Genomic DNA, 24383 nt, shown 5'->3' with positions numbered 1-24383 from the left:
TCGAGCCCAGTCAGACATGTGTTTGCCATCAGGCTCAGTAACACTGAGCACAAGGGTGAGCTGACCCCAAAGATGGCTGCCAGCTGAGAGTATGGGGAGCTCCACAGAGCTGAAACTCAAACTTAGAAAATCAGCTTTTTCGTTTTTCCTCTGAACAGCGAGCAGGATTGCCACCCAGTGAAGGTGGTTTCCAAACAGTGGCCTTGGATTAACTTTAAACTGCCCACTTCGCACAAACTGGGAAAATCAACCTTTTTTTGTTTTTGTTTTCACCAAACTTTTAACCAAAATGCACTTACATGGCTCAAAGATTGTGTTGATTTCATTTTCAATTTACGCTCATTGACAACGCAATGAAATATAATTCAAAACTAGACGTTGTACCGACATTTGTGCACAGTGGGTGGACATATTTGAGTTACACATCATTCTCCATTACACACTTTTGCCACTTACTGCCTTGCTGACAGCCAGACAGTTTTGATAAGTTGTTGAACTTGACTTTAGACTCAATTAATAACAGCGTTTTAACACTGCAGCTTTCAAGGACCAGAACTTTCTTCTCAGTCAAGGCATTACTAAACATTCTGATCTAATTCACAGGGCAGGTACTCAATAAGGAGGTTTTGGTTTCTTTGTGTCATACTTCTCCACGTGAGCCCATGATTTCATTTAAATGGAGAGTGGCAACTTCAACTTCACTCCAACTTGGTTCAGCAGAGAAGCCTGTATGCTTTGCAGTACGTATGTCACTGCAACCCCGTGACAAACTGAAGCAGGTATTTTAGTGACATAAGAAATGATCTAGAGAGCAATCTCTTTACCCTGTGAGGATTGGGCTGGTGGGGGTATGTGGGGGGGGGGGGGGGGGTTAGAGATACGAGCCCATGGGGATGGGGGTTAATAGTGGCCAGATGTGGGGTCTTAGGGGTTTGATGGTAGACAGAGACAAAGTGCTGCTCTCATATGGAAATCCAGAAGAGGAAACACATGCTCTATCTTCATATCGACTTATGTGTTCCATCTCTATCCAGTACTGTGCATACGGAGCCCAGGACATTGATGTTCAGAATTGGAACTTTGTGTGTGTGTGTGTGTGTGTGTGTGTGTGTGTGTGTGTGTGTGTGTGTGTGTGTGTGTGTGTGTGTGTGTGTGTGTGTGTGTGTGTGTGTGTGTGTGTGTGTGTGTGTGTGTGTGTGTGTGTGTGTGTGTGTGTGTGTGTGTGTGTGACAGAGCGTGAGAGTGTGTGTGTGTCTGTCTGTCTGTCTGTCTGTCTGTCTGTCTGTCTGTCTGTCTGTCTGTCTGTCTGTCTGTCTGTCTGTCTGTCTGTCTGTCTGTGTGTGTGTGTGTGTGTGTGTGTGTGTGTGTGACAGAGCGTGAGAGTGTCTGTCTGTGCATACCACCATATGTGTTTTCATTTTTGCCCCCTCGCATGCACCCCAGGTGATCCCCAGCCTCGAGCTCCAAAATGGAGTTGTGATCTCTGATCGATCTGGGCCAGCATGCAACAGCCGACCACAACCACACACTGTATTCATTACACAGGACTTGTGATAACCCTATGACACAAAACGTGTTAGCCTGGGCAGAGTTAACTCTCCTGTCCACAAACATATAGACATAAATGAAGCCTAGTCTTCTGTGAAAGTGACCCGTGGTGTCATTTTTAGTCTGTATGGTATGAATTCTTTAGTTCGTCAGTGTACAGTTTTGTCGGAGCTAGACAGACCAGCTGGTGTAGACCGTGAATATTTGATAACCGACCTTAAACTATGATTCAATTATAAGATTAAGCTTCTGAGTCCAGTGTCTCTTACTTAATGTGTAATCAACTAGAGACACTTTACAAACGTCACTGTACCCGTTTCTGTGTGCTTAACCCTGTCATCTTCTTTTTTAAATTCTTTCTTCACCATATGGTTTCTCTCTTCCCCCAGATTCCCATGTAAAGTTTAAACAAATTCAACCTTAAATCCAGGGCTTATTTATGTTCTTGGACATTCACGTGTGTGTACAGAGCGAGAGAGAGAGAGAGAGAGAGAGAGAGAGAGAGCTTAGGCAAACCCTAGTGGATTTAGCACGTCAAACATCCCCCTAAGTCTAAGGAGACCAGGGAGAAGCCGCCACCAGAAAGAATGGGGCCTTTATGAGACAGCAGTGGTTTTAGTAGGAGTCTTGCTCAACACAGCTTCAGAGATAAATCCCTCATCAGCCTATTATTTGTCAATGGCGAATGTGAATCGAATACAGTCTTGTCGGCTTTACATCTGATTAGACGAGGCAGTTCATAGCTTCTGCGTCTCCTTCAAAACCGGTTTACAACATCTAATGGCTAGTGGTCTACAAAATATAATGTACTGTATGGCCCACTTCGTTTAGATGGCATGTCTCAAACTCTCTCTCATGTTACACAACAAACCAATCATTATACCAACACAAATGGGAGAGTAATGTTTCACTCACCCTAAGAAATTGTCAGATGTGAGTCAATCTATCAGTGTCTGCTAGGAGAGAATAGCAAGACCAAGGCAATGGCTTAAGTAGCGATGCCAAGGCCTCATTACAGGATGGTAGTGGTAACGAAGCAAATACACCACTAGTAAAATACACCCCTCATCTTGATCCTGGGCCACGTGTGTCCGTGAAAGAACCCCGAAACACTGTTGTCTCCTGTGCAGTAGAGGGCCAGGCAAATGGATTGGAGTTTAAACAAGCTTTTCAAGTCAAAGATTGACTTGTGACTCCTTAGAGGCCACAGATAAAGCAAAAACCCCAGTGATAAAACATGGGGCAGTGAGATTGAGGAGAACAAGAGGATGGAGGGGAACATAGCTGGGAGAGGTCAGATACAAGTCAACTGTCCCAAAACACGCCTGGGGGTTATAGGCATTCACACTTATCCTCTGTTATCTGTCACTTTATCAGATTGACACAGGGAGGCACAGCAAACAGCCTGCCCACTTAGATATGCTAATTAGAGGGGACCTCTGAGAATGGCTATCTCCTGCTGATAAGAGGACCACGGAACACCAGTGGAGACTGTGTGTGCATGTGTATGTGTGTGAGACAAAACCATTATTCCCCCCCACAAACACACACACACACATGCGTATGCACACACACAGGACCCCTATATGTTGACGAAACGGTGGGCTGCACATTAGTGATGCGTGAGGCTCTAACCTCGGCTCCCCCTGATCGTATTACGCTGTTGATGCGGCCCTCAGCAAAATGCAGGATGTTTTGTATTTATTGTGGTCGAAAGTGCAGTCATTTATCACCGCAAGGTTAGCCACTGTGCAGCTAGCTGCATCAGCCCTGCTCTCTGGCATCGATCCATCAGAAACGTGTTGTAACCAAACACACCACATACTGTAGCTCTTATTGAGACGCTCAAAAGGTGAGCATTGCTTCTCTTGAGGACACTCCAACAAGAACAGTATACCCCCTATAAATGAGCTTGAATCACGTAAAGGTATGAATATAGCTACTGAAGGAAGGAAACAAGGTACAACACACAGCGTTGGAACCTATAGCTGTGTGTTCTATTGAGTGAAAGAACAGCAGTTCTCCACTGAAAGGGAACCTCTAGTCATCATTAGAGTTTTAAAGTGTTTTTAAAGTGTCCGCAAACTCGTGCAACCACAAGAGTACTGCTTTGCAGAGTTCTGAACGTAAACTGCAAAACATGAAACAGCAGGCACTCATTGAAACTCCTCTGTACGTAGACACACACCACACGTCGCACCCCCATAAAAAAATCAATCAGTTTAAGATAGAGATATCAGCATCTGCCTGTGTCGCACTTCCACATCTGCGGTGAAAGGTGAAAGAGCTAGAGCTGTGTTTGTTATACCATGAGACATCCCGAAAATCTATCTTCCCAAACTATTATGACCCCTCTATGGAAAGGTGAGACTTTCACGAACACTTTTTCTCTACAACCCCAATAAGCGTCTTGGGACTTGTCTGAAGTCGGTACAGCCGATCTGTAGAGTCCTAACAGTTACGCACTAATATGATATAATTTGAAAAAATGTATGGAAGTATTTATATATTTAAATATGAAGACTGTTAAGTGGCAAAAATAAGGGTTTAAATACATGTAAAAAAATAAATAATTTACAAATGTTTCTTGATATTTCTTATATCTCTCGTATGTCTCTCAAGAGTGTCACACCTGCTCCGCTCTTCCTCCCCCTCCCCCAGCCGGCTTGCCCAGCACCTATGTCTCGGCCGGTTCGCCCAGGTGGGATGTAGGGTGGTGCCCTAGAGGGGGACGCCTGCTCCCGCTCTTCCTCCCTCTGGCGCTCGAGGGCGCCAGACTCCCAACATTACGCACTCAAGTCACCTTTAGTACGCTCACCTACCTTTCCCCGTCACGTTCATCCACGCTCATTGGACTCACATGGACTCAATTACTTATGTCATTTCCTTCCCTATATCTGTCTGTTTCCCTGCTTCGGGATTCTTTGTCAAATGTCCTTGTTGTCCCGTGTGCTGAAGCTATTCCTGTCGTGTTCTATGTCCGTTCCTGAATAAATGTTTGACTCCCTTTACCTGCTTCTCCTGTACGGCGTCGATCCTCACAGCGGCGTCGATCCTCACAAGGAGAGGCATTTCAGAACAAACTTCCTTTTGATATTTTTGGGGGGCTATCTGTTGTTCCATGTGTTTGTATAGGCTAATAGCAGGACAGCCCAATAAAAATTTCATACCTATTTTTATTTTTTTACATATTTTGGGGAGATACTTCAAGAGGTCTTAAAACGATAAATCAAATAGCAAAATGATCCTTGTTATGAACTTCTTCAAAAAATTCCATATAGCTTAGTAGAACCCCCTCCCCCGGCTTAGGCAGGGCTTAGACTCTTATGGCTTTTATGGGAAAAGCAAAAAATTACAGCCTTTACATTGTAAATGCAGTGATATAAATACCTCGTTGAGGTTCATATGTTATTATACATACACAGACTGAGGTTGTCACACTTACCAAATAAGTAGTGCTGTCAAGGTGTCTTCTTAGGAAAGTTAATTCCTGTCAAGATAAGGTAAGGCTCAATGCTAGTCTCAGTCAAAATAGTACACTTCTCGCCTCCAGATTGGGAAAATCAACACAACAAGCAATCCTGACTTTGTCAATCTTGACGATTCCCTATGTGTGACTACTGCTGTTCTCCAGTCCTGGAACGTGTAGAGAAGCCTATAGGGAAGAGGTGGTAACTTCCTCTGAATAACAGACTTTCCCTCTCCCTCACAGTCTCTACTCTCTCTGCCAGCAGCAGGAATAGCTGTCATACAATCCCTCTAGGAGAGAGAGAAAAAAGGAGGAACGAGGAACTGCCAAAAATGAGCAGGGTTTGGGAAAGAGGGAGGGAGGGAGGAAGGGAGTATTGGGAGGGGAGTTATTCCCCTCGTCCCCTCTGTTAAGATGATGAGCAGGAAAAGCACAACCCCTCGACAAATTGATTTTCCACACCGAGTACAGAATGACAGCAAACACAAACAAAAACAAAACACGAGTCATGACAATGAAGGATTGTTGTTTACCTTTGGAGCCATTAAAAATAACTGTATATCTGAAACAAAATTGTACTGTATTGCAGCATAAGCTGTTTATATGTAAAGATGAATGGGAAAGTGGAACATTGGGGGGTAGGAAGGACATCTAATCTGAATAGTATGACAACCCCCTCACTGAAAGCTAATTGCTAACAGTTGTGAGCCACACTCAGAAACATATGGCTATCAATATGATTTTAAAATCCATTATAGAGCAGACAAGGAAGATTGAAGAGGTTTGACTGCATAATAGGAGATACCTATCTTGTAACTATCCTTGCTGAATAACACAATAACACAAAACCACAAAGCCATGTAAGTATCCATACTCTTTTGAACACTTTTGAAAAAATAGCCTACTTTTCAGGCTTAGCACTTGGCCCTGACAGCATGACATGGACATAAGTCCTACATTACAGACAGCACACACTGGTCTTGTTTTGTAACCCAGACTTACTAGCAGGGAGGAAACCCCCAACCAACTTAAGAGAGTGAGCAGTAAATACACTGGGCCACCAAGCAAAGCCTTGACCAGACTTAATTAAAGCCAGACAGAGTGGGTGGGCATGGAGATACAGTATTTCCTATCAACATGGACCGGGTCTCCATGGGAATCCAGGGAGGGGAAGACTTCTCTACAAAGTCCTGTGAAATCAATATTGAAAAGCTGCATTAGAAAGTGCTTCATCAAGTTTCCTTATTTCTCAATGGGGTCAATGTCGGCGCAAAGCTGTTATTATGATACACCTGCTGAGGTGGAAAGAGAAAGAAACGTGGTATTGGGCTACATCCCAAATAGCACCCTATTCCCAATGTTGTGCACTATGGGCCCAGGTCAAAAGTAGTGCACTATAAAGGGATTAGGGTGCCAATTGGAATCCAGTCCTGGTTCCTGTCCACATACTTTACTCATTAACCCACGCTCACTAGAGAGCAGAACTTACCAATCCATGATGGGACACAAGCTCTTTGGATGCTCTGAAGGTGGATTCAGTTCAATTGGACTTCATCATGGAGTGGAGATGGGTAACAACTGTGCATGTGCGCTCTCAGGGGAATCCCTGCCACGTAGAAACTGCACGTTATGCCCTTATTCACAGATGCATGTTTTTAGGCAGAGAAGTGGAGACAGTGTTACACATTAGTTATACAAAGTAAAACAGCCTACAAATACTATATGTCTGGTGACAAAATACTCGCTACGGGAGGGGCACCGATGATGTTGTTGAATCGTATTTATATGAGCCTAAGTATTCGGATGAGGAATTGAGGCAAATTGAGCTTCAGATGGTCGCTGCCGCTCTAGCCACCAAAGCCGCAGCAGTAGCTGAACCAAAGCCCTAACCCATCCCCAGGATCAACACAGACTGGTGGTGCAGTTGTGGCAATTGTGCTCCAATGGCACGAATGAAGAATGTTTCCGCTGCAGAGAATTTGCATACGTGATGACAATTCCTACAGAAATAGAGGAACATAAGGATGATGAGGAGAGGTAAGGTTGCTTTTGCGACCACAGGGATTTGGCTGCCCACATAAACTCTGATGTCCTGGAAACAATTGTCCGTATTCCAAAAATGAATTGGTGACGCAACCCTGTTCCAGCTGGGCAAAACGGACAGTTATTTAATGAATAAGTAGCTAAACTTTACATCATTGAATGATTGCTTATAAATCTCTATGAGCGGGACCATTAGTGGGCTTATGTTTTCACATTTGCCCAAAACACAATATAGCCTATGTTTATTTATCACAATGGTTTTAGGATGCTCTATTCTGCAATGTAAGGTGACATAATATCTATTGTTTCTCACCCCCTGTCATAAATACATAGGGCACATATGCTAACCTGTAGAGCACCTTTGCATTTTGGCTCTGCGCCAGATCCAGTCCATGGAAATAAAGCAGCAATGGTCGTATCTATTAGTATCCTTCGGTTTTCTTTCTCCATCATTTCAGATGACATATCTCAATCATATGCATTGTCGCTGAAGTGCTTACTACGCACACACAGCGATGCAAGGTTTGGCTGTGGGGGTATTTACATATTGTTTCGGAAAACAATGAAATTTGGTACCTTCTTCCCTTGATTTCCTGTATAAAGTGCAGCCAGGGACCGAACACTAGCTTGCTCTTGCTGCCATCTTTGTTTCCAATTTGTGTAACTGACTTTACCTGCGATATGTCTAACTCCATCAACTTTTGTACAAGCTCCTTCTCCTCTCCCAAAAACTTGAATCAATCAATCAAATGGTGGCTAGGGAAAACTCCCTAGAACTCTTTAAAAAAACGATGAATTTGTCCACAGTTCGTGGATATCAGAATCATGAATTCACTGGCAATGGATCAGAGAAAGGGCAGCATCCAGCAATGTCACATGTCCTGTTTTTGCTGCTGTTTCAGTACAGCACTACAGGGAGAGAGATGGGGAGAGGGGGAGAGGGCAAACTCCACTGAACTAGTTTCAATGTATGGAATCACTTGTATGGAATCACAGTTTCTGTATTTTGGGTACACTTCTCCTTTAAGGCTTAAGGTGCCCAAAGTAAACTGCGTGCCCAAAGTAAACTGCCTGCTACTCAGGCCCAGAAGCATGGATAGAAAACACTCTAAAGTTTATTAAACTGTTAAAATAATGTCTGTGAGTAGAACAGGACTTATTTGGCAGGCGAAAACCCGAGGACAAACCATCAATATATATTTTTTTAGGTCACTGTGTTTTCTATTAGGTTTCTATGGGAATGTATATTTATGAGGCACCTGGTTGGAGTTCCTATGGCCTTCACTAGATGTCAACAGTCTTTAGAAATTGGTTGATGTTTTTCCTTTGAGAAATTAAAAAGTAGGGTTGTTCAGTCTGAGTGTCAAGCCAAGTGGACTCTTTTGTTTGGTGCGCGTGACCTGGAGCTCGCTCCACTTTGAAATTATCCTATTCCGTCTTAAATTTTATCAATTATTTTAGGATACCTAAAAGTGGAATAGGAAAGTTGTTTGAAATGTTTGGACCAGGTTTACAGGTAACTTATTAGATCATTTGTAGTCATGTTGGGCGAGTTGGAACCAGTGTATTTCTGAATCAAACGCGCCAAATAAATTGACATTTTGGGGATATAAAGGACTTTATCAAACAAAATGACCATTTGGAATGTTTCTGGGACATATTGGAGTGCCAACAGAAGAAGATCTTCAAAGGTAAGGCATGAATTATATTGTTATTTCTGACTTTAGTGTCGCACCTGTTTGGTTGAAACATGATTTTCATTTGTTTGTATGATGGGACGCTGTCCTCAGATAATCGCATGGTTTGCTTTTGCCTTAAAGCCTTTTTGAAATCTGACACGGTGGCTGAATTAACAAGACGTTAAGTTTTATGTTGTTATATTGCACTTGTGATTTATTAAATTTAAATATTTTGAATAATTTAATTTGAATTTCGCGCTCTGCAATTTCACCGGATGTTGTCGAAACGTTAGCAGAACGTCTAGCCGTAACAGGTTTAAGGTAAGGGTTAAGGTTTGGGATAGGGTTCGAACAAAAGACTAAAAACAAATGTCCACCACTGGGACCAAACACACAACTTTCTGATGCAGAGTCATGGGATTACATCCATCCACCACCCCTGTCCACAACATCTTAGCAAAAACAAAGCCTACTTGGAGCCGACAGATAGGGCTGCCGTGCGTCAAGCTCTTAGGAAACTTTGCAGTATTTATTTTTTTGTACGTGTTATTTCTTACATTTTTAGCCCAGACATGTTTTAGTGTTATTACATACAGTCGGGAATAACTTTTGGATATCATAGCGGCAGTAACTCACCAGCTTTACCAGCATTACCACCAGGAATACGACTTTCCTGAATCGGATCCTTTGTTTGTACCCCCTATGTCATGTCTTGTTATGTCTGTTCCTGTCCTTTCTCTTCACTCTGTCTCTCTCTGCTGGTCTTTTTAGGTTACCTTCTCTGTCTCTCATTCCTCAGCTGTTCTACATCTGCCCTAACTAGCTCTTTCACTCTTCCCCACCTGTTCTCTCTTCCCCCTCTGATTAGGTCTCTATTTCTCTCTCTGTTCCTGCTACTTTCAGTGTCTGATTCTTGTTTGTATTTTTGATGCCAGAAGCAAGCTGTCGTCTCGTTTGCTTCCACCTTGTCCTGTCCTGTCGGAGTCTGCCTGGCAGGTGCAACCTGCACTATACTAACGTTCTTTTTGTTCCGCTGACAACATTGGAAGAGGATTTATGCCATTCCTGTTTTTTCATTAAAGAACTCTGTTTTCTGTTAAAACCGCTTTTGGGTCTTCACTCAAGTTCATAACAGAAGAATCAGACCAAGAATGGACCCAGCGGCTCCGGACCCTTTTCACTCCGCCGTCGAGATCCAGGGAGCGATGCTAGGCAGACACGAGGAGGAATTGTCTGCTGCTCAACATGCCATTGAGACCCTGGCCGTCCAAGTCTCCGACCTCACAAGACAGGTTCACCAACTCCACCTCGATCCACCGCCCACTTCCAGGGTTTCCGAGTCTCCGGAGCCCAGGATCAACAACCCGCCGTGTTACTCTGGGGAGCCCACTGAGTGCCGCTCATTCCTCACTCAGTGTGATGTGGTGTTCTCTCTCCAGCCCAACACTTACTCCAGGAGCGCAGCCCGCATCGCCTACGTCATTTCTCTCCTTACCGGACGGGCGTGTGAGTGGGGCACGGCAGTCTGGGAGGCGAGGGCTGAGTGTATTAACCAGTATCAGGACTTTAAGGAGGAGATGATACGGGTTTTTGACCGTTCTGTTTTTGGCGAGGAGGCTTCCAGGGCCCTGTCTTCCCTATGTCAGGGGAATCGATCCATAACGGATTATTCTATTGAGTTTCGCACTCTCGCTGCCTCTAGTGACTGGAACGAGCCGGCTTTGCTCGCTCGTTTTCTGGAGGGTCTCCTCGTCGAGGTTAAGGATGAGATCCTCTCCCGGGAGGTTCCTTCCAGTCTGGACTCCTTAATAGCTCTCGCTATTCGCATAGAGCGACGGTTTGATCTTCGTCGCCGAGCTCGTGGAAAGGAGCTCGCGTTCTCCGTTGCTCCCCTCTCCACATCACTGCCACCTGCCGCATCACTGCCACCCTCCTCCGCCGGCTCGGATGCTGAGCCTATGCAGCTGGGGGGTATCCGCATCTCGGCCAAGGAGAGGGAACGGAGAATCACCAATCGCCTCTGTCTCTACTGCGGCTCCGCTGGTCATTTTGTCACCTCATGTCCAGTAAAAGCCAGAGCTCATCAGTAAGAGGAGGGCTACTGGTGAGCGCATCTACTCAGGCCTCTCCTTCTGGATCACGCACTACCTTTCCGGTCCATCTCCGCTGGCCCGGTTCATCTGCTTCCTGCAGTGCCTTGATAGACTCTGGGGCGGAGGGCTGTTTTATGGACGAGACCTGGGCTCGGGAACATGACATTCCTCTCAGACAGTTAGGGGAGCCCACGGCCTTGTTTGCTTTAGATGGTAGTTCTCTCCCCAAGATTCAGCGTGAGACGCTGCCTTTAACCCTCACTGTCTCTGGTAATCATAGCGAAACCATTTCTTTTTTAATTTTTCGTTCACCTTTTACACCTGTTGTTTTGGGTCATCCCTGGCTAGTGCGCCATAACCCTTCTATTAATTGGTCTAGTAATACTATCCTATCCTGGAATGTTTCTTGTCATGTAACCTGTTTAATGTCTGCTATCCCTCCTGTTTCCTCTGTCTCTTCTTCACAGGAGGAGCCTGGCGATTTGACAGGGGTGCCGGAGGAGTATCACGATCTGCGCACGGTGTTCAGTCGTTCCAAGGCCACTTCTCCCCTCCACACCGGTCGTATGACTGTAGTATTGATCTCCTTCCGGGAACTACTCCCCCGGGGTAGATTATACTCTCTGTCGGCTCCCGAACGTAAGGCTCTCGAGGATTATTTGTCGGTTTCGCTCAACGCCGGTACTATAGTCTCCTCCTCCTCTCCCGCCGGAGCGGGGTTTTTTTTTGTTCAGAAGAAGGACGGGTCCCTGCGCCCATGCGTGGATTATCGAGGGCTGAATGACATAACAGTTAAGAACCGTTATCCGCTTCCTCTTATGTCTTCAGCCTTCGAGATCCTGCAGGGAGCCAGGTTTTTCACCAAATTGGACCTTCGTAACGCCTACCATCTCGTGCGCATCAGGGAGGGGGACGAGTGGAAGACGGCGTTTAACACTCCGTTAGGGCACTTTGAATACCGGGTTCTTCCTTTCGGCCTCGTTAACGCTCCAGCTGTCTTTCAGGCACTAGTTAACGACGTCCTGAGAGACATGCTGAACATTTTTGTTTTCGTTTACATGGACGATATCCTGATTTTTTCACCGTCTCTCTCGATTCTTGTTCAGCACGTGCGACGCGTCCTCCAGCGCCTTTTGGAGAACTGTCTTTATGTGAAGGCTGAGAAGTGCACTTTTCATGCCGCCTCTGTCCCTTTTCTCGGTTCCGTTATTTCCGCTGAGGGCATTAAGATGGATCCCGCTAAGGTCCAGGCTGTCATTGATTGGCCCGTTCCTAAGTCACGCGTCGAGCTGCAGCGCTTTCTGGGCTTCGCTAATTTCTATCGTCGTTTCATCCGTAATTTCGGTCAGGTGGCAGCTCCTCTCACAGCCCTTACTTCTGTTAAGACGTGCTTTAAGTGGTCCGTTTCCGCCCAGGAGCTTTTGATCTTCTTAAGAATCGTTTTACATCCGCACCTATTCTTGTTACACCTGACATCTCTAGACAGTTTGTTGTTGAGGTTGACGCGTCAGAGGTGGGCGTGGGAGCCATTCTTTCTCAGCGCTCTCTCTCTGACGGCAAGGTCCATCCTTGCGCGTTTTTCTCTCATCGCTTATCGCCGTCAGAACGTAACTATGATGTTGGTAATCGCGAACTGCTCGCCATCCGCTTAGCCCTAGGCGAATGGCGACAGTGGTTGGAGGGGGCGACCGTTCCTTTTGTCGTTTGGACTGACCATAGGAACCTTGAGTACATCCGTTCAGCCAAACGACTTAATGCGCGTCAGGCTCGTTGGGCTCTGTTTTTCGCTCGTTTCGAGTTTGTTATTTCTTATCGTCCGGGCTCAAAAAAACACCAAACCTGATGCTTTATCTCGTCTCTTCAGTTCTTCTGAGGTCTCCACCGATCCCGATGGGATTCTCCCTGAGGGGCGTGTTGTCGGGTTGACTGTCTGGGGAATTGAGAGGCAGGTAAAGCAAGCACTCGCTCACACTCCGTCGCCGCGAGCTTGTCCTAGGAACCTTCTGTTCGTTCCCGTTCCTTCTCGTCCGGCCGTTCTTCAGTGGGCCCACTCTGCCAAGTTAGCCGGCCACCCCGGCGTTCGGGTACGCTCGCTTCCATTCGCCAGCGTTTCTGGTGGCCCACTCGGGAACGTGACGCGCGTCGATTTGTCGCCGCTTGTTCGGTCTGCGCGCAGACTAAATCTGGGAACTCTCCTCCTGCCGGCCGCCTCAGACCGCTTCCCATTCCCTCTCGACCGTGGTCTCACATCGCTTTAGATTTTATCACCGGACTGCCTTCATCAGCGGGAAGACAGTTATTCTTACGGTTGTCGATAGATTCTCTAAGGCGGCTCATTTCATTCCTCTCGATAAGCTCCCTTCTGCTAAGGAGACGGCTCAGATCATTATCGAGAATGTTTTCCGAATTCATGGCCTTCCGTCTGACGTCGTTTCCGACAGAGGCCCGCAGTTCACGTCTCAATTTTGGAGGGAGTTTTGCCGTTTGATTGGGGCTTCCGTCAGTCTCTCGTCCGGCTTTCATCCCCAGTCTAACGGTCAAGCCGAACGGGCCAATCAGACTGTTGGTCGCATTTTACGCAGTCTTTCTTTTCGTAACCCTGCGTCTTGGTCAGAACAGCTCCCCTGGGCAGAGTACGCCCACAACTCGCTTCCCTCGTCTGCTACCGGTCTATCTCCTTTTCAGAGTAGCCTCGGGTACCAGCCTCCGCTGTTCTCATCTCAGCTCGCCGAGTCCTGCGTCCCCTCCGCTCAGGCTTTTGTCCAGCGTTGCGAGCGCACCTGGAAGGGGGTCAGGTCGGCACTTTGCCGTAATAGGGCGCAGACTGTGAGGGCCGCTAATAAGCGTAGGACCAAGAGTCCTAGATATTGTTGCGGTCAGAGAGTATGGCTCTCCACTCAGAACCTTCCCCTTAAGACAGCTTCTCGCAAGTTGGCCCCGCGGTTCATTGGTCCGTTCCGTATTTCTCAGGTCTTTAATCCTGTCGCAGTGCGACTTATTCTCCCGCGCTATCTTCGTCGCGTTCACCCGGTCTTCCATGTCTCCTGTGTTAAGCCCGTTCTTCGCGCCCCGCTCGTCCCTCCCCCCATCCTTGTCGAGGGCGCACCCATCTACAGGGTTCGTAAGATTTTGGACATGCGCCCTCGGGGCCGTGGTCATCAGTACCTAGTGGATTGGGAGGGGTACGGTCCTGAGGAGAGGAGTTGGGTTCCCTCTCGGGACGTGCTGGACCGTTCGCTGATCGATGATTTCCTCCGTTGCCGCCAGGTTTCCTCCTCGAGTGCGCCAGGAGGCGCTCGGTGAGTGGGGGGGTACTGTCATGTCTTGTTATGTCTGTTCCTGTCCTTTCTCTTCACTCTGTCTCTCTCTGCTGGTCTTTTTAGGTTACCTTCTCTGTCTCTCATTCCTCAGCTGTTCTACATCTGCCCTAACTAGCTCTTTCACTCTTCCCCACCTGTTCTCTCTTCCCCCTCTGATTAGGTCTCTATTTCTCTCTCTGTTCCTGCTACTTTCAGTGTCTGATTCTTGTTTGTATTTTTGATGCCAGAAGCAAGCTGTCGTCTCGTTTGCTTCCACCTTGTCCTGTCCTGTCGGAGTCTGCCTGGCAGGTGCAACCTGCACTATACTAACGTTCTTTTTGTTCCGCTGACAACATTGGAAGAGGATTTATGCCATTCCTGTTTTTTCATTAAAGAACTCTGTTTTCTGTTAAAACCGCTTTTGGGTCTTCACTCAAGTTCATAACACCCTAGGGCAATTTAACTAATTCCAGAGGCTGACCCTAAACACCGCCCAAAGGAGAGTCGGAGGAGAGGTAATCAAAGTGGACATCTAGTCCAACTCAGGAGGCGCACTCACCATCCACCGCTTTCAACTATATTACTCACTAATGTTCAGTCTCTGGATAATAAAGTTGATGAGCTCAAGGCGAGGATTTCTTTCCAGAGAGACATCAGGAATTGTAACATACTCTGCTTCACGGAAACATGGCCCTTTCCGGATATACTGTTTGAGTCCGTACAGGCAGTTGGTTTCTCAGTTCATCGGGAGTGTACTATGGTGTTGAATGGTGAGCTATAGTCAGTGAACAGCATTCTTACATACAGTAGATAATCCTCTTGTCCAGATGGGATAGGGCAGTGTGCAGTGCGATGGAGATTGCATTGTTGGGGGTGCATGTTTCATGATTAACTACAAATGGATTGATTATGAGAAAATACAGGAACTCAAGTCCTTTTGTTCACTTGACCTAGAACACCTCACAATCAAATGTCACCGTATTACCTCCCAGGAGAATTATCTTTGATTATAATCACAGCTGTGTATATTCCCCTTCAAGCCGATACCATGACGGATCTCAAAGAATTTCACTATGTTTACGGACATATTCAATCTCTCCCTATCTCAGTCTGCTGTCCCCACATGCTTTAAGATGTCCACCATTGTTCCTGTACCCAAGAAAGTAAAGGTAACTGAACTAAATGATCGCCTCATAGCACTCACTTCTGTCATCATGAAGTGCTTTAAGAGACTAGTCAAGGATCATATCACCTCTACCTTACCTGACACCCTAGACCCAATTCAATTTGCTTACCACCCCAATAGATCCACAGACAATGCAATCGCCATCGCACTGCACACTGCCCTATCCCATCTGGACAAGAGGATTATCTACTGTATGTAAGAATGCTGTTCACTGACTATAGCTCACCATTCAACACCATAGTACACTCCAAGCTCATCATTAAGCTCAAGGACCTGGGTCTGAACCCCACCCTGTGCAACTGGGTCCTGGACTTTGACGGGCCTCCCTCAGGTGGTGAAGGTAGGAAATAACACCTCCACTTCGCTGATCCTCAACACTGGAGCCCCACAAGGATGCATGCTCAGCCCCCTCCTGTACTCCCTGTTCACTCAAGACTGCATGGCCACGAACACCTCCAAATCAATCATCAAGTTTGCAGACGACATAACAGTAGTAGGCCTGATAACCAACAATGACGAGAAAGCCTACAGGAGGTGAGGGCCCTGGGAGTGTGGAGCCAGGAAAATAACCTCTCACCCAACATCAACAAAACAAAGGAGCTGATCGTGGACTTCAGAAAAAAGCGGAGAGAGCACACCCCTATCCACATCGACGGGTCCGCAGTGGAAAAGGTGGAAAGCTTCAAGTTCCTAGGCGTACACATCACTGACAAACTGAAATGGTCCACCCACACAGACATTGTGGTGAAGAAGGCGCAACAGTGCCTCTTCAACCTCAGGAGGCTGAAGATTTTTTTTACAGATGCACAATTGAGAGCATCCTGTCAGGCTCTATCACCGCCTAGTACGGCAACTGCACCACCCAGAACCGCAGGGCTCTCCAGAGGGTGGTGCGGTCTGCACAATGCATTCACCGTGGGCAAACTACCTGCCTGCCAGGACACCTAAAGTATTGTCACAGGAAGGCCAAAAATAAAATCAAGGACAACAACCGCCCAAGCCACTGCCTGTTTACCCCTCTATCATTCAGAAGGCTAGGTCAGTACAGGTGCATCAAAGCTGGGACTGAGGGACTGAAAAACAGCTTCTATCTCAAGGCCATCATGCTATTAAATAACCAACACAAGAACATTCGAGGCTGCTGCCCTATATAGACTTAAAATCACTGGCCACTTTAGTAATGGAACACTATTCACTTTAATTTGCATGTCTCATCTTATATGTATATACTGTATTCTAACATATTTTACGGTGTCTTAGTCCACGCCACTCTGACATTGCTGCCCCAAATATTTATATATTCTTAATTCCATTCCTTTACTTTATATTTGTGTGTATTTTTGTGAAATTGTTAGATATTACTTGTTAGATATTACTGCACTTTTGGAGCTGGAAACACAAGCACTTTGCTATACCCGCAAAAGCATCTGCTAAACACGTGCATGTGACAAATACAATCTGATTTGATACTTGATGGAATGGACAAAGCCATCGATCATGTGACACCATTCATTCCTATGTGAAGGCTCAATAGCACATTGAAGCCAAATTAAATCGGTTAAGACGGTGACTCATGGAGACATAACATGTGACATTTTAGCTACTCCAGGAATTACGTTGCAGGCTAGGTCAGTGCTGTCCCCTCTCGTTAAACTTCTTATGGCTGAGGGCAGTATTGAGTAGCTTGGATTAATAAGGTGCCCAGAGGTGCCCAGAGTAAACTGCCTGCTACTCAGTTCCAGTTGCTAATATATGCATATTATTAGTATATTTGGACAGAAAACACTCTGAAGTTTCTTAAACTGTTTGAATGATGTCTGTGAGTATAACAGAACACAATTTGGCAAGTAAAACCCTGAGAGAAAATACAATCAGGAAGTGGGAAATCTGAGGTTGGTTGTTTTTCAACTTATTCCCTATTGAAGATACAGTGGGATATTGGTCATGTTGCACTTTCTAAGGTTTCCACTAGTTTTCAACAGTCTTTAGAACCTTGTTTGATGTTTCTACTGTGAGGAGGGGGCGAATGAGAGGGGAAGGAGTCAGAGGTCTGCCAGAATGCCTTGTGACGCTCGTTCACGTAAGAGTGAGCTCTGTTCCAATGCTTTTCTACAGACAAAGGAATTCTCCGGTTAGAACATTATTGAAGATATATGTTCAAAATATCCTAAAGATTGATTCTATACTTCGTTTGACATGTTTCTACGGACTGTAACGGAACTTTTTGACATTTTGTCTGCTCCTAGTGAACGTGCTTCGTGAGTTTGGATTTGTTTAGCAAACGCGCTAACAAAAGGAGCTATTTGGACATAAATGATGGACATTATCGAACAAAACAAACATTTATTGTGGAACGGGGATTCCTGGGAGTGCATTCTGATGAAGATCATCAAAGGTACGTGAATGTTTATAATGTTATTTCTGATTTCTGTTGACTGCACAATATGGCGGATATTTTTTTGCTTGTTTGGGCTCTGAGCGCCGTACTCAGATTATTGCATGGTTTGCTTTTTCCGTAAAGCTTTTTTGAAATCTGACACAGTGGTTGCATTAAGGAGAAGTGAATCTAAAGCTCAATGTATAACACTTGTATTTTCATCAGAGTATTTCTGTAAATCAGAGTATTTCTGTAAATTGATGTGGCTCTCTGCAAATCACTGGATGTTTTGGAACTACTGAACAGATTTTTTTATATAAATATGAACTTTATCGAACAAAACATACATGTATTGTATGACATGAAGTCCTATGAGTGTCATCTGAAGAAGATCATCAAAGGTTAGTGATTAATTCTATGTCTATTTCTGATTTTTGTGTCTCCTCTCTTTGGCTGGAAAAATGGCTGTGTTTTTCTGTGACTTGGTGGTGACCTAGCATAATCGTTTGTAGTGCTTTTGCCGTGAAGCCTATTTGAAATCGGACACTGTGGTGGGATTAACAAGAGTGTATCTTTAAAATGGTGTGAAATACTTGTATGTTTGAGGAATTTTAATAATGGGATTTCTGATGTTTTGAATTTGGCGCCCTGCACTTTCACTGGCTGTTGTCATATCGATCCCGTTAGCGGGATCTCAGCCCTAAGAAGTTTTAAGTAACTCAAGTTGAATGCCGACCAGGGTACTGCAGGTTTCCATTAGCAACTGAGTTATCCTCATAACTTCTCTGTGTGCTATTTTAAAATAATCGGTTCAAGGACATACATCATTGGTACCATGATTGCCTTCGATTTTATACATTTTTTCCCATGAAGATTGACCATGAAGATGAAAAAGGATTAATTAAGTTTAATGGGGGGGGGGGTTCTTCTTTTCTGCTAATACCTGCAATACTGCGGTCGGCCATTGACTACTGGGGCTTCAACGAGAGGGGGCAGTCGTTCTACATTTACATTTAACATTTAAGTCATTTAGCAGACGCTCTTATCCAGAGCGACTTACAAATTGGTGAATTCACCTTCTGACATCCAGTGGAACAGCCACTTTACAATAGTGCATCTAAGTCATTAGGGGGGGGGGTGAGAAGGATTACTTATCCTATCCTAGGTATTCCTTGAAGAGGTGGGGTTTCAGGTGTCTCCGGAAGGTGGTGATTGACTCCGCTGTCCTGGCGTCGTGAGGGAGTTTGTTCCACCATTGGGGGGCCAGAGCAGCGAACAGTTTTGACTGGGCTGAGCGGGAACTGTACTTCCTCAATGGTAGGGAGGCGAGCAGGCCAGAGGAGGATGAACGCAGTGCCCTTGCTTGGGTGTAGGGCCTGATCAGAGCCTGGAGGTACTGCGGTGCCGTTCCCCTCACAGCTCCGTAGGCAAGCACCATGGTCTTGTAGCGGATGCGAGCTTCAACTGGAAGCCAGTGGAGAGAGCGGAGGAGCGGGGTGACGTGAGAGAACTTGGGAAGGTTGAACACCAGACGGGCTGCGGCGTTCTGGATGAGTTGTAGGGGTTTAATGGCACAGGCAGGGAGCCCAGCCAACAGCGAGTTGCAGTAATCCAGACGGGAGATGACAAGTGCCTGGATTAGGACCTGCGCCGCTTCCTGGGTGAGGCAGGGTCGTACTCTGCGGATGTTGTAGAGCATGAACCTACAGGAACGGGCCACCGCCATGATGTTGGTTGAGAACGACAGGGTGTTGTCCAGGATCACGCCAAGGTTCTTAGCGCTCTGGGAGGAGGACACAATGGAGTTGTCAACCGTGATGGCGAGATCATGGAACGGGCAGTCCTTCCCCGGGAGGAAGAGCAGCTCCGTCTTGCCGAGGTTCAGCTTGAGGTGGTGATCCGTCATCCACACTGATATGTCTGCCAGACATGCAGAGATGCGATTCGCCACCTGGTCATCAGAAGGGGGAAAGGAGAAGATTAATTGTGTGTCGTCTGCATAGCAATGATAGGAGAGACCATGTGAGGTTATGACAGAGCCAAGTGACTTGGTGTATAGCGAGAATAGGAGAGGGCCTAGAACAGAGCCCTGGGGGACACCAGTGGTGAGAGCGCGTGGCGAGGAGACAGATTCTCGCCACGCCACCTGGTAGGAGCGACCTGTCAGGTAGGACGCAATCCAAGCGTGGGCCGCGCCGGAGATGCCCAACTCGGAGAGGGTGGAGAGGAGGATCTGATGGTTCACAGTATCGAAGGCAGCCGATAGGTCTAGAAGGATGAGAGCAGAGAGAGAGTTAGCTTTAGCAGTGCGGAGCGCCTCCGTGATGCAGAGAAGAGCAGTCTCAGTTGAATGACTAGTCTTGAAACCTGACTGATTTGGATCAAGAAGGTCATTCTGAGAGAGATAGAGGGAGAGCTGGCCAAGGACGGCACGTTCAAGAGTTTTGGAGAGAAAAGAAAGAAGGGATACTGGTCTGTAGTTGTTGACATCGGAGGGATCGAGTGTAGGTTTCTTCAGAAGGGGTGCAACTCTCGCTCTCTTGAAGACGGAAGGGACGTAGCCAGCGGTCAGGGATGAGTTGATGAGCGAGGTGAGGTAAGGGAGAAGGTCCCCGGAAATGGTCTGGAGGAGAGAGGAGGGGATAGGGTCGAGCGGGCAGGTTGTTGGGCGGCCGGCCGTCACAAGAAGCGAGATTTCATCTGGAGAGAGAGGGAGAAAGAGGTCAGAGCACAGGGTAGGGCAGTGTGAGCAGAACCAGCGGTGTCGTTTGACTTAGCAAACGAGGATCGGATGTCGTCGACCTTCTTTTCAAAATGGTTGACGAAGTCATCTGCAGAGAGGGAGGAGGGGGGGGAGGGGGAGGAGGATTCAGAAGGGAGGAGAAGGTGGCAAAGAGCTTCCTAGGGTTAGAGGCAGATGCTTGGAATTTAGAGTGGTAGAAAGTGGCTTTAGCAGCAGAGACAGAGGAGGAAAATGTAGAGAGGAGGGAGTGAAAGGATGCCAGGTCCGCAGGGAGGCGGGTTTTCCTCCATTTCCGCTCGGCTGCCCGGAGCTCTGTTCTGTGAGCTCGCAATGAGTCATCGAGCCACGGAGCGGGAGGGGAGGACCGAGCCGGCCTGGAGGATAGGGGACATAGAGAGTCAAAGGATGCAGAAAGGGAAGAGAGGAGGGTTGAGGAGGCAGAGTCAGGAGAAAGGTTGGAGAAGGTATGAGCAGAGGGAAGAGATGAAAGGATGGAAGAGGAAAGAGTAGCGGGGGAGAGAGAGCGAAGGTTGGGACGGCGCGATACCATCCGAGTAGGGGCAGTGTGGGAAGTGTTGGATGAGAGCGAGAGGGAAAAGGATACAAGGTAGTGGTCGGAGACTTGGAGGGGAGTTGCAGTGAGGTTAGTGGAAGAACAGCATCTAGTAAAGATGAGGTCGAGCGTATTGCCTGCCTTGTGAGTAGGGGGGAAGGTGAGAGGGTGAGGTCAAAAGAGGAGAGGAGTGGAAAGAAGGAGGCAGAGAGGAATGAGTCAAAGGTAGACGTGGGGAGGTTAAAGTCGCCCAGGACTGTGAGAGGTGAGCCGTCCTCAGGAAAGGAGCTTATCAAGGCATCAAGCTCATTGATGAACTCTCCGAGGGAACCTGGAGGGCGATAAATGATAAGAATGTTAAGCTTGAAAGGGCTGGTAACTGTGACAGCATGGAATTCAAAGGAGGCGATAGATAGATGGGTAAGGGGAGAGAGAGAGAATGACCACTTGGGAGAGATGAGGATCCCGGTGCCACCACCCCGCTGACCAGAAGCTCTCGGGGTGTGCGAGAACACGTGGGTGGACGAAGAGAGAGCAGTAGGAGTAGCAGTGTTATCTGTGGTGATCCATGTTTCCGTCAGTGCCAGGAAGTCGAGGGACTGGAGGGAGGCATAGGCTGAGATGAACTCTGCCTTGTTGGCCGCAGATCGGCAGTTCCAGAGGCTACCGGAGACCAGGAACTCCCTTGCTTTTGCCCCTAGCGGCTGGTTTTGAAGGAATTTCCCAACGTCCTCAAGACATGGACAGAGGTCCAATTTATAATTCACTCTTCTGCTAGAGTCTCCTAGCCCCCTAGGTTTGCAATTCGTAACATATCATATTAATTGTTATTCGTAACATATCATATGAAATGGATGGACATCCACAAATTAATACATACCATATGAAATGTAACATATCATAAAATAGAGGGAGACAGACGTTTACTATGTTACGTCTACCCCTGAGTCCAGGTTGACTATAAATGTTAAGCAGGTTTTGGAAGAACAAAGACTATGAAAGTATAGCCTCTAGCTCAGATGAATCCTCATAGAACAGTGTTTGAGAGAAGGGAATAAGGGTGCGCCCACACGATCCAAAAGATTTCCTTTAAACTCCTTTGTTGATGCTTTGTATTGTGTGGGTGGATGTGTGAGTGGTACTGGGGAACACTGGTGATGAAGGTCTGGGTTGCTTTACAGACACATTCACACAAAGACAGAAAACGCCTGGCAAACACTGGTGCCAACCTTACACATATATAAATAATATAGGCTACATATTCTTAGCAAAATGACCCTTATCCCACATGTAAGCACTTGTTACACTTTAACTGTGAACAGAACAGTGCATTAAGATTGACATTAAGATTGTTATGCTAGCTAGCAGTTTGTTTCAAGATGAGGAACATAGACTGTAATAAACAACGCCATGATTTTTCAACACAGCCACTAACCTGATAATTGACTATGATAATTTCATCAGTCAAGCTTCAATGTCAACTGAAAAGCCCAGACAAAAGTGAGACAGTTAAATCCATGGGATGAACACACCTCATACCACTGTAATAGTCATCCGTAGAAGTGCAGTACGCTGGAAATGAATATCATAGGAGAGCTCCCAAAGGGAATTAGCATACTTTGTTTTTAATCAGAAACGGAGTCAGTATTTTCAAACTCCAAACACATGTTGCTAAGCCTCGGCTCGAGCTGTGATTGCTTCCCTTGACTGACACTGAAATTAAAGAAAGTGAACAAATTAAATTGAAATTAAGAAAGTGAACAAGATGGAAGGAATGGAGGAAGGAGAAAGGAAAAAGCATGTACCTTTTTCAATTTACATGTCAGACATGCCAAGATGAAAATAGCATGCCAAGACACAACAAAATGCCTTGGCACCTCGCAAACATTCAATTACCTAAAGACGGCTCCCTTGACAAATCTACCGGATTATTGGTCCAGTTTTCCCTGCAGGTAGAGCCCACACCTCCACCCTCCACCCAGTACATAAAAACACGTCTTTGTCTTTTGGCCCCAAAGGCCCCTCGTAAAACTAACTGGAGGCATTAGCCAGGAGACACTTCATGACACACATGGGATTCCATGGCAGTGCCTCCACATTCCTTACGTTTTGTGATCAGGGGACTCCACTTCCCCTTACATCAACTACTCCTATACACACACAGGCATGCATGCCGGCTAACATGCACACAAACAAACACACGCAGAACCCACAAAGAACATGCGCGCGCGCACACACACACTCACACACACACACACACACACGCAGAACCCACAAAGAACATGCGCGCGCGCACACACACACACACACACACGCAGAACCCACAAAGAACATGCGCGCGCACACACACACACACACACACACACACACACACACACACACACACACACACACACACACACACCACTCTATTCCTCTCCACTCCCTGCTGAGCCATTGCTTACCTTGTGATTCTAGAGTTGTGATGCCAGCCAGCTCCGTACTCCTTTCCCCTGCCTCTACTGCTAAGTGAGAAGCCTCACAGAATCCTGGATTCCTCTATTACAGCCCATTCTAACCCCTTGTTAAGTGACCATATCGTGGAATATCAGGGACACTGTGGTGTTAACCAGCAATTGGGGTTTTACAGCCCAATATGTTTCCGGGGAGGGACTGCAGCTATGGTGAAATGGGCGCGATCTGTGAAGGTTCTGGCACACCCATGCAGCATGCAAGGAAGGAGAAAAAGCTACAGTAAGCCTCAGGACTGAAGAAATGGTCTATTAGGCGGGAAAGGCTGGGTAAGCTGGTACAGGAAATGGCTCAGGGAAGACTGGGGAGTGGTCCCGTCATGCAGCCCCTGGGACGAGGGTCGAATATAAGGCCCCTGTGTTCCCCTCTCCTCAGAGGGGGTGACAGAGTTTGAACTGGTGCAAGCCAGGCTCAGAACTGAGGGAGAGACGGTAGAGGGGAAGGTCTGTGTTACCCTCAGGAGAGAGGGTGGAGGGGAAGGAGGGGGGGTGGTGTGGGATTACATAAATATTTCCACACCCTGGCAGCCAGGCATCTTGACTTCCATCTACCTCTTCCCATCTCTCCCATCCCTCCCTCCCTTCCTCCCTCTCTCCCTCCTTGACAGCCCTGTGCCAAGCCCCCAGGGCTGTAGGCCCCTTCAAGGTTGCAGCAGGTACGTTGGAAGCTTGTCAGCTTGTCCAGCTAATACGCTAATGTTAGACTAGTTGGTATTAACTGTTTCTTTCAACAGAGTGGATTGTTGGCATGACATGTATTCTTTGTGGGGTGAAATGGTCCCTAAAGCAGTCATAATGCATAGTAATGCGTATGTTCTATTTATTTTCTACAGAATGAACTCGAGAGACTGGACACAACTCAGTCATCACTCGTCTTTTTTTG

General features: G+C 46.7%; 1 protein-coding gene across 3 annotated transcripts in view; it reads right to left on the bottom strand.

Moving 5' to 3' along the window:
- The window catches only part of LOC135520091 (protein eva-1 homolog B-like), a 33391-nt gene extending 9797 nt beyond the window's left edge, over positions 1 to 23594 (bottom strand). Inside the window, exon 1 of one of the 3 annotated variants that reach the window (XM_064945417.1) lies at positions 23435 to 23594. The gene's annotated coding sequence lies outside the window, so the exon portion shown is untranslated. Of the gene's footprint in view, positions 1 to 4993; positions 5327 to 23434 lie in introns of those variants that run through there. The other 2 variants (XM_064945418.1, XM_064945416.1) reach the window with 2 other exon arrangements.
- Between the last annotated feature and the right edge of the window lie 789 nt (positions 23595 to 24383).

The sequence above is a fragment of the Oncorhynchus masou genome, chromosome 29 (genome assembly GCF_036934945.1).
Source record: "Oncorhynchus masou masou isolate Uvic2021 chromosome 29, UVic_Omas_1.1, whole genome shotgun sequence".
In the NCBI taxonomy this organism is placed as follows: Eukaryota; Metazoa; Chordata; class Actinopteri; order Salmoniformes; family Salmonidae; genus Oncorhynchus; species Oncorhynchus masou.
This window is presented reverse-complemented; position numbering and strand designations above follow the sequence as displayed.